This window comes from Littorina saxatilis, linkage group LG3, assembly GCF_037325665.1.
Source record: "Littorina saxatilis isolate snail1 linkage group LG3, US_GU_Lsax_2.0, whole genome shotgun sequence".
Classification (NCBI taxonomy): domain Eukaryota; kingdom Metazoa; phylum Mollusca; class Gastropoda; order Littorinimorpha; family Littorinidae; genus Littorina; species Littorina saxatilis.
The window spans coordinates 61,569,564-61,581,059 of record NC_090247.1 but is presented as its reverse complement, the minus strand read 5'-3'; positions in this window follow the sequence as shown (position 1 = coordinate 61,581,059).

Below are 11,496 nucleotides of genomic sequence, written 5' to 3'. Positions count from 1 at the left end.
TATCAATATGTTATATTTGGATTAAAAACAAGCTCTGAAAATTAAAAATATAAAAATTAGTATCAAAATTAAATTTTCCAAATCAATTTAAAAACACTTTCATCTTATTCCTTATCGGTTCTTGATTCCAAAAACGTATAGATATGATATGTTTGGATTAAAAACACGCTCACAAAGTTAAAACGAATAGAGGTACAGAAAAGCGTGCTATCCTTCTCAGCGCAACTACTACCCCGCTCTTCTTGTCAATTTCACTGCCTTTGCCGTGAGCGGTGGCTGGCGATGCTACGAGTATACGGTCTTGCTGCGTTGCATTGCGTTCAGTTTCATTCTGTGAGTTCGACAGCTACTTGACTAAATGTTGTATTTTCGCCTTACGCGACTTGTTTTTGTTTTGTTTTAATAAACTGAGAGAGTAAGAAAAAGACAAAAAGAGAGACAGAGCTAGAAATACAGAGAGACAGACAGAGAGACGGACCGACCGACAGAATTAGTGCGAGATAGAGATAGAGAGACACACAAACAGGGACAGACAGACAGAGACCGACATTTTGAGAAGAATGAAGAGAAAACCAGCAGTATTATATGCATAGTCTTAAGCTGTGTTTCCATATCGCGACGCGATGGCAGCACGATAGTTGCGGCGAGGTGGCGGCAGCGTCAAAACCGATCGCAACAGTAATATCAAAGAACGCATGTTTCCATATGTGCGATGCGACGGATGCTTCATCTGGGGATTTAATCAAGTTTGAGTGAATCTTTCTTGAAGGTTTTTCTTTGTATTCATAAATTATGAGTAATCTAAGCTTAATTAGTTTGGACAACATTTTGGATGAAATTATTGCTGCTGCAGGAACATTGAATTGGCAAGTCTGTAACAGTAATCGTCTCTCTGACCCCCCCCCCCCCCCCCCCTTGCTTGCTGAAAAATAAAATTAACTCTCTTCCCGTCCTCTGTCACATCCTCTGATTCTTTTGCTGTATCTTTTCCTCTTTTTTTGGTAAAAATTGTATCTTGTCTGTCTTACATTTATAACAAGGGGATAAGCGATTCTCTGACCTTGACATAACGTGAAATAATAATTCCTATCTAGATGTACATATTTATAACCACATTTAATATAAGCTTAGCTTATTGTGTGGTTACAAATGTTTATATCGCATATATATGCAAGTTATCCAAAGAATGAAATTGTTTTGAGACCTATAGCACCGTTAGTTTGTCAGAACAGGAGGTGGTCCATATCAGGCAGTTGTCCATGTTAGGCTATTTTCCCTTACGACCAGGGTGTGCTTATTGCGTGTCTTATGAGAAACAGACCGCGTGCAGAAACACACACACACTATGATGTGTTGTCGTATTATTTTTGCTTTGGTCAATCGTAGGACCCTATTCTGAGGTCTCAATATTTTCCCACGGTCTTCCCAACGCATGCGATGTCACTTTCCATTGAGCGTTTTTGCCACCATTTGGCAAGGAGTTATCAGCTGAGATAAAACGACTGTAAGTAGAACGCGAAAATCACACCTGGACTCGATCCGACCGACTGGTTCTTGTATACGCAAGAGCACTTGATAGTCTCTGCCGCGGATCATAAAATCGTATAATCTGCTGATTTTCGCATCCCGAATCTACTCAGCTTCGTCCCAATAGGCCCACTTAAAACATCACACGCGGAATTTAAATTAGCTAAGATGGACAACTGGACACCACATGTGAGAACCACGCACCAAGACATTGTCAGCATTGAGAGAATGTTTTCACGGAATTGTTTCACGATTCTGTGACACTGTTATATTGCGGGGTTATGATATTTTCTTCGTTTCTGATTTGAATTCATGTAAATGAAATCAAGTTAAAATTAAACACTATTTTTTTTTTAGAAACCAATGCGGACCCTGAAAGAAATAACGTTTCACTCAGATAAATTTTATCCAGCCTGTCACGTTTTTCATTTATACATTTTGACAGAAAAAAGAAAATAACAAAAGAAAAATTAACACATCTGTGTGGGATTAAAATCAAACGTCGATTTGTGTTACTAAAGTTACTGACCACCATGTGCATGCGAACATTTGCTGCCCCCCCCCCCCCCTCCACATCGTAATCGTATCGGCTCTGTCTCATTTTGCCCACCACCCCTCCACCTCTCCCCAGGACCCCCCCCCCCCCCCCCCCACCTTCCTTTTCAGTAAATAGCCCTTCAGTCGGAGCGGCAGTTGTCGCCACGCATCAGAATTTTTTTGAATAATTATGTGCGGTTTTTAGTATCTCCTTTACAAAGCTGATCTGATAATTAACTATCTTTTTTTTGCAAGCAAACGACAAATTCGCCTCAAAAAAATGTTATTGACAGTGCATATAGAAAAGGTAGCAAAAAAACTTGCGGGGACAAAGTGGGCGAGGGAGAGCCTGGGTGGTCAAACGGGGGCCGTGCCATGCCATATGTCACCTGCTGGTTAAACGAAAGGTTTAAAGGAACAGATATCGCACACAATATTTTGATCTTTTGATCAGTCAACCATCAATTTTGTACATCAACCACAACAGTGTTGTTGTCCAAAAATAAAAGAATTGCATTCTGTCCTCAAACTGAACGGTAGTTCAAAGTTAAAGGGATATTGACCAAAGTGCTTTTGAGGAACAATAAAACACTCTCCCCAAAATAAAGACGCAAAAAAACACCCCACACAAATAAATAAATAAAGAAAGAAGCAAAACAGATTTACAAGGAAATTAATTATGTTCATGGTATGCTAGCGCTGTTTTTATTTTATTGTATAATAAGCATGCTGATACCGGGATGCAGTATACGTTAAATGTAAATGATATAATGCTGACTATCTAAATGTGAATCAAAAAACAAGAAAGGTAGGTTTTTTAATTTTTTTTTTAATTTAAATGTGAACCAGAAAAGATGCATTTCTTTTAAATTGATGGCGCCGTCAAAAACAAAAACTAAATTCTTGGTTACAAAATCAAATGAATCTTAGTAGTCGATAGTTTAGTACTATTTGTCACTTTATTAGAGGTGGTTTGACTGAGTTGCCGACTTCTCCGCTTTAATTCCTTTTCAGTTTTATCTGTACACTCTTTGTTTTCATGCGATACGTGTAACACTTTTGCCGACCTCGCACATGATGGACAGCATTCATTGGAGCGATATGTTTTCACCGGGTTTTCGCAAAATTGTATTTCATGCCACGCTATTATCGATTACCTCAAATTAAAAAAGAAACAAAGAAAAACTCCGGACAAGCGCACAAGGTAGAACCAGCGGTCAGTGCATGGGACTGCAAAAGTGCACGTGTGCGTATGCGTGTGAATACATTTTTTTTTAAAACTAGTTAGTGTCAATATCGATCGAATGTCATTTCGATCACGTTTCAGTTTAGCGGACAAGCGTAATCGGATTCAACATACGCATACACACTCACATAGTCGGAAGAGTCGTCGAACAGGGAAAAAAATGACAAAGTAAAATATTGTAAATTGAAAAATGTTTGTGTAATTTTGCGATGAGACAGAGACAATCTGGGAAGGAAGTTTATACCCAAGTAATACTATCGAACGGGTTAGTCCGTAAGCTGCGGACAAATATTCTTACTCAAAGAGAAAAATGAAACAGGATTTTTTCAGTAAATGTAAGCTTACAGGGCTGCCGATGGGGAAAGACTGAACCACCTAAACAAATAGCAGTTCACATCGGTTGATGATTCTTCAGTCCCACAGAACTTCGGTCCATTAGGAAGTAGCCCTGTTGATTTGCTAGATTAACATCACATCGCTACCCGAACCGATTTTTATTGAAAATAAACACTTTTTTAAGCTCAGATATAATTTATCTGTAAGTTACATCACGTCTACAGTCGTTGACACAATCTAAAAACTCTATCAAATTACTCCGCCAAAGTTCCGACAAACTTACTACACATATATGCGTCGTCTGCATGTGTTGCGCGCGCAGTCCGGGGCGTGGCTTATTAAAAAAACCAAAAAAAAAACCCCGTATTAGTCTTTTTTTTTTTAAGAGTTAAATTCAGATAGCACTTCATTTGGACAGCCTTGAGAAAACGGCCGTACAATACGTGTATATCTTCTTTTATCGAGAAGGAGATTAACAGCGGTGGGGTTTCAGTCATGCTTTCTGACGCCAGCTTCAATTTCAGATAATGTTAGGAGATTTCAAAATGCAAGGGGGTGGGGGTATAGAGTGGGGGGGGGGGGGGTATTTTCTCTGAATCGTTTATAAGGAAGGAATGTGTTTTTTAGACCCCAATCGTCAATGTTGAAGGTCCAGTATTAAAACTTGCCCAGTGTCTGACAAAATTAGACTCAGTTTAAAATTACCCTTGACAATTTGTGCGTGAGACAGACTGATTGCCGAACGGAAAATGGAATCACTCATGTGGCGCAGTGAAGTGTAGCCAAGTACCTGCTATGTCCTTCAGCAGAAGTGGCGGAGTGCCTGTCATCTGTTTCTCATTTAGTGGCCTCACAGTGGCCGAAGATTGGATTTGATGTGACTTTTAGTACACACTTGTAAGCGTGATCTGGTAATTTCCCTTCGCTTGCGTCTGACTTTCCCGTCTTAAGCTAACATACGAGAACAAACATAATATGCAAAATTGCAAGGATCGACCTCCTTGCATGAAAAGTCAACAACACTTTGTTATTTTCTCATTGTATAGAAACCTAAAATGTGACAGCAGCCCACAGGGTTATCTGTGTTCGTACACGCCGAAGTCTGTTCACTCGAAATCGTTCTGACAATTATGTTTTATGTTCAATGATATGTTTAAATTCAAATTCCAACGACAAAAAAAAGAGAGATAGAGAGAGAGAGAGAGAGAGAGAGAGAGAGAGAGAGAGAGAGAGAGACAGACATACAGACAGACAGACAGACAGAGAGAGAGAGCGACAGACAGACAGACAGACAGAGAGAGAGAGAGACAGACAGACAGACAGACAGACAGACAGACAGACACAGACAGACACAGACAGAGAGAGACAGAATCAAATGTAAAGCGAACTGTTTAAACCTGTTGCGATAATTAATGTACAGTTCTGTAAAAATAAACTGTACTCTTAGTGCCCGACCCGACTCCCCAAACCTACGTCGCGGTTATCTGACGCTCTCTCTACGTCGTGCCTCTGCGTGCCTCCATTACAGAGAAATGGAAGGTGAAAATCTTTGTGTCAGTTTGACTCTTGATTTTAAACAAGTCGCGTAAGGCGAAAATACAACATTTAGTCAAGCTGTCGAACTCACAGAATGAAACTGAACGCTATGCAATTTTTCAGCAAGACCGTATACTCGTAGCATCGTCAGTCCACCGCTCATGGCAAAGGCACTGAAATTGACAAGAAGAGCGGGGTAGTAGTTGCGCTGAGAAGGATAGCACGCTTTTCTGTACCTCTCTTCGTTTTAACTTTCTGAGCGTGTTTTTAATCCAAACATATCATATCTATATGTTTTTGGAATCAGGAACCGACAAGGAATAAGATGAAAGTGTTTTTAAATTGATTTCGAAAATTTAATTTTGATCATAATTTTTGTAATTTTAATTTTCAGAGCTTGTTTTTAATCCAAATATAACATATTTATATGTTTTTTTTAATCAGAAAATGATGAAGAATCAGATGAACGTAAATTTGAATCGTTTTATAAAAAAAAATAGGCCTATTTTTTTTTACAATTTTCAGATTTTTAATGACCAAAGTCATTAATTAATTTTTAAGCCACAAAGCTGAAATGCAATACCGAAGTCCGGGCTGTAAAAGTTGTTTCAATTTGTTTCCATTTAAAACGTCCGCTACTGGCACCTCAGTCGGACCATACATAACACTCTGAGAAGTAACCAAAGTGTTTTCTTTTAAAGTAATTTGTAACTCTCCGCTCCGCACGCCAACCAAAACAATTCCTGGGAGACGCCTACATCGTTCGGAAAAAAAACCCACAAAAAACTGTTCCGAGCCAGGACTGAACTAGAAAGGGTTTCCATGACCACGGACGTAGCTTTGTGCCGAGGCTGATCACGTGGTCAGGTTGACCAATGGCAACGCGACCCTTTTACGGCCTCTCTATTGTCCAATGTGTGTACTCTATGACCCCTTGAAAACTTCAGCGATTGGTGTGAAGTGTACTCTTTAGAGAGGATGAGTTCAGCGGTTAATTGCTTTTAACATACTTACCTGAACAGGTTATAGGCCATTATCTCGAGATGCCTTGCTTTCGGCAACAGTTCTTTGAATCCCTCCCTCCCTCTCTCCATCTTCTCTCTACCAGTCTGTTTCTCTCTTTGTTTCTCTCTCTTTTTCACACTTTTCAACCATTAACTATTCATATTCATTTGCATAATGTAGAGCAGTCCCTAATTGGGCGACAGTTGGCTGTTAAAAGGAAAACACATAAAACAAACCAAAAAAGAACACTTTTGTAAGCTTACTACATTACTTTTGAAAAAAACCATCATTGGGTTCATTTCGCGTCATTTTGCTTTCGTCAACAGGAAAGTTTTTTGTAATGCCTCTCTCCACCTCCCCCATTTCTGTCTCTGTTTTTTACATTTAGTCAAGTTTTGACTAAATGTTTTAACGTAGAGGGGGAATCGAGACGAGGGTCGTGGTGTATGTGCGTGTGTGTGTGTGTGTGTGTGTGTGTGTGTGTGTGTGTGTGTAGAGCGATTCAGACTAAACTACTGGACCGATCTTTATGAAATTTGACATGAGAGTTCCTGGGTATGAAATCTCCCGACGTTTTTTTCATTTTTTTGATAAATGTCTTTGATGACGTCATATCCGGCTTTTCGTGAAAGTTGAGGCGGCACTGTCACGCCCTCATTTTTCAACCAAATTGGTTGAAATTTTGGTCAAGTAATCTTCGACGAAGCCCGGACTTCGGTATTGCATTTCAGCTTGGTGGCTTAAAAATTAATTAATGACTTTGGTCATTAAAAATCTGAAAATTGTAAAAAAAAATAAAAATTTATAAAACGATCCAAATTTACGTTTATCTTATTCTCCATCATTTGCTGATTCCAAAAACATATAAATATGTTATATTCGGATTAAAAACAAGCTCTGAAAATTAAATATATAAAAATTATTATCAAAATTAAATTGTCCAAATCAATTTAAAAACACTTTCATCTTATTCCTTGTCGGTTCCTGATTCCAAAAACATATAGATATGATATGTTTGGATTAAAAACACGCTCAGAAAGTTAAAACAAAGAGAGGTACAGAAAAGCGTGCTATCCTTCTTAGCGCAACTACTACCCCGCTCTTCTTGTCAATTTCACTGCCTTTGCCATGAGCGGTGGACTGACGATGCTACGAGTATACGGTCTTGCTGAAAAATGGCATTGCGTTCAGTTTCATTCTGTGAGTTCGACAGCTACTTGACTAAATATTGTATTTTCGCCTTACGCGACTTGTTTACATTTAGTCAAGTTTTGACTAAATGTTTTAACATAGAGGGGGAATCGAGACGAGGGTCGTGGTGTGTGTGTGTGTGTGTGTGTGTGTGTGTGTGTGTGTGTGTGTGTGTGTGTAGAGCGATTCAGACTAAACTACTGGACCGATCTTTATGAAATTTGACATGAGAGTTCCTGGGTATGAAATCCCCGAAAGTTTTTTTCATTTTTTTGATAAATGTCTTTGATGACGTCATATCCGGCTTTTCGTGAAAGTTGAGGCGGCACTGTCACGCCCTCATGGTTGAAATTTTGGTCAAGTAATCTTCGACGAAGCCCGGACTTCGGTATTGCATTTCAGCTTGGTGGCTTAAAAATTAATTAATGACTTTGGTCATTAAAAATCTGAAAATTGTAAAAAAAATAAAAATTTATAAAACGATCCAAATTTACGTTTATCTTATTCTCCATCATTTGCTGATTCCAAAAACATATAAATATGTTATATTCGGATTAAATACAAGCTCTGAAAATTAAATATATAAAATTTATTATCAAAATTAAATTTTCGAAATCAATTTAAAACACTTTCATCTTATTCCTTGTCGGTTCCTGATTCCAAAAACATATATATATGATATGTTTGGATTAAAAACACGCTCAGAAAGTTTAAAACGAAGAGAGGTACAGAAAAGCGTGCTATCCTTCTCAGCGCAACTACTACCCCGCTCTTCTTGTCAATTTCACTGCCTTTGCCGTGAGCGGTGGACTGACGATGCTACGAGTATACGGTCTTGCTGCGTTGCATTGCGTTCAGTTTTCATTCTGTGAGTTCGACAGCTACTTGACTAAATATTGTATTTTCGCCTTACGCGACTTGTTTTTCTTCTCGTGTCCCTTTGCTTGTTGGTAAGTTAGTTTGTTGATTTTCTGTTTGTTTTAATTACTGTTGATGAATTGTACGCTCTTAATATATGTTTTACGCGCAAAGTAAACATTTATTGCCGGCGTAAAATTGAAAATATTGATTACGCCTTCCTAGGCAAACCTGAGGTGGTGATCCAAATCATTGATACGTATTGGAAGGACTTCATTTACAAATAAAGAAATAAATAAGCCGTTTTAGTGATTTTTCCCCGGCGACATCCACCTTTCGAAGCCCAAGAGACATTCGCAGTGATGTAATTTGGAAACATCTGAAATAACTAACTGTAAAATGCTCCGTTACCGTTGCCGATTATTTCTTTTCATACAAACAGGATTTCACCTTCTGGCGATAATCTCTTTTGCGTTTGATTCTTGATTCTTTAAATTAATTTTTTCAGTGCTATTTAGTTGTAATCCATTACCCAAGCAGATGAAACCCGTGTGAATAACTGAACACTTAGACACTGATGTTCAGATGGTACGTGTGTGGTTACATAATTACAATAACCAAAATTGCAACCCGAACTGTCCAGTGAAGTGCTTTTCCAAGTTGCATGTGAGTGTGTGATTGTGTCTGTTCGGAGCGCTTCTAAGAAATTGTAAAAGTTTATGCGTAAGCATTTGCGATTTTCCGGTCTTGTACTTTTTCGTCAGTTTTCAGCAAACTCAGTTATATCATGTCACATTAGTGTGTGTTTCTCTTTTCTTTTATTTTTTCGTGTGTGTGTGTGTGGTGGTGTGTGTGTGTGTGTGTGTGTAGTTAGTTGTGTTTTTTTTCTCAAAGATTTGTTTTTAGCCAAGTTGATAGAGCGCTTGGGCGACTTACTTAAAAAACAAAAACAAAACTTCCCTTTTTTTTTCCAACTAAGATCCTTTATACTCGTTTTAGGAATGGGTATGCTAAGTACATTTTTCTTGGCGAATTGTTGTGTTAGCTAAGCAACATTACGTGAATCGTTAAAACATGTGGGTTTTGTTTTTTAAAGTATTCCCCGCTTAACGAATTAAGATTTCTATGCAAAACAACGTGTGTTAACCCCATGTACAAAAACAGTACATGTAGTACATGCTTGAAAGTGCAGAGTGCTGTTGCGTCCAAAGAATTGAGTATTTCAGTAATTATGTCGACTGGTGATAAACACACATACAAACACGCGCACGCATTAACAAATCATAGAGAAACAAGCAAACAATTCGCAGAACAAACGTATATTAATGTGTGTGCATGCGTGAACGCGTGCATTCGTTTGCTTGACTAACTGACAATGTCAATCACGCTTTTAGAAGAGAACCGCTGATTTCAACGTGGTATGGCTTTTACGCGGTCTTATGAGCCTTCTGTAAGACGGGCAGCGTTCGGCCTGTAACAAAACAGACCATCCAATAAACACCAGCGAAGATTTCATTGACGCGGCGGTCAAGTGTTTTGAGTGAAGTGGGCGGAGCGTTGGGTTTATCACATGACCATTTGGGCCAATGGATGAATGTATTTAGTATGTGCGCTACTTTACTGGCGGACCACGAAGCTCGAAGAAGGTGTCAACTTGATTTCTTCATGCAATAAATCGTTGGCAGAAAAAAATGTTGCCCTTGGTGGAACGGGAGCCGCTCAGAAGAGGCGTGATAGAACTTGTGCGCGGTTCATGCATACACAACAATCATTTTTCTTTCAAGGTTTTATTTAACACTATGTGTTCGTAAAAACCGTTGCTCAACAACAAAAATAAATTAATTAATATTTTTCATCCTATACATGCCGCTACAGAAGCACACAGGGAGAGGTAGACGCGGCGAGTCGTGTCGTCTGTGAGGTAACGATCGTGTCAAATCATAGTATCTGTTAACGACGCGCCGAACCAAGGTCAGGGGGTGGAGACAGGGTAAAGAGAAAAAAATGTGTATTCAGATTCATTCTTCTTTCAGTTGATCAGCTTACTTGACTTCTATTTCCCGAAAGTTTTTTTTGTTTTGTGCGCAAAATTATCGATTGTTGTCGTTGTGGTATAGTTTGGTTGTCGATATTTTTTTCTTCTCAACATCACTGGCTTGATTTGTTTAATGATATATGTAGCAGGCAGCACACGTCTGTTTCAGAAAATCGTTTGAACGTCTGAATTCTGTTATGATACAACAATATAGATGATATACAACTTTTACATGAGAGAAGAAAGTCAAACATTATCTACCTAGAACATGTTGTCTTGTTAAGTTAGCATGCGTATTTTGTGTTCTATGCTATTCCTACTCATGCAGATGTCGAGTGCATTTGAGGTAGAAAAATAACAACACCGGCAGTTTTGTCGCGACATTTCTCGCATAATGTTTTGGTAAAGTTTACTTCCTCGTCCGGATTTTCATATGTAATTTTCCATGATGTTCGACCTGCCCCGACTGCGAATTACTCTTAAATGTTTTGGAAAGTTGCAACGCAAGTAAGCGTTTTTCTATCTTTCCATGAACTTTTGTTGTTGTAGTATATCATTATGACATATCTGGGCCCCGGCCGAGATTCGAACCCGCGACCCTAGGATCAACAAGTCCACAACCTGAGCTACCCGGGCTCCCTTGAAGCCAATCGGTGTGTTGAATCTTTAGTCCGATCGTGCAATCAAACCTGTCCAATGAAAGCTTGTCCACCACTTTGTCTATAACGACCACACGAATATATATATATATATATATTTTTTTAACATATTGTAAAGTTTTGACTAAATGTTTTAACTTAGATGGGGAATCGTGACTAGGTTGTGGTGTAGGGCCTACGTAGACGTGTCTGTGGGTCTGTGTGTATGTATGTGTAGAGCCATTCAGAGAAAACTACTGGACTACTGGAGGATACGTTTCTTTGATGACGTAATATCTGGCATTTTGTACAAGTTTTGGTGGCACTGTCACACCCTCATTTTTGGATTCATTTGATTAAAATTCTGTAAAAGTAACTTTCGACAAAATCCGGACAACAGGATTGCATTTCAGGATTAAAGCTTTGCAAATTATTTTTTGAGTTTGGCCATTAAAGTCAGAAAATTGTATTAAAAATAAAATGTGATGAATCGATCCAAAAAGATGTAATCTTATTCTTGATCATTTTCTGATTCCATAAACAAATCTATGTGTATCGATTGAACATTGGATTTCCCTTCTTTGAGC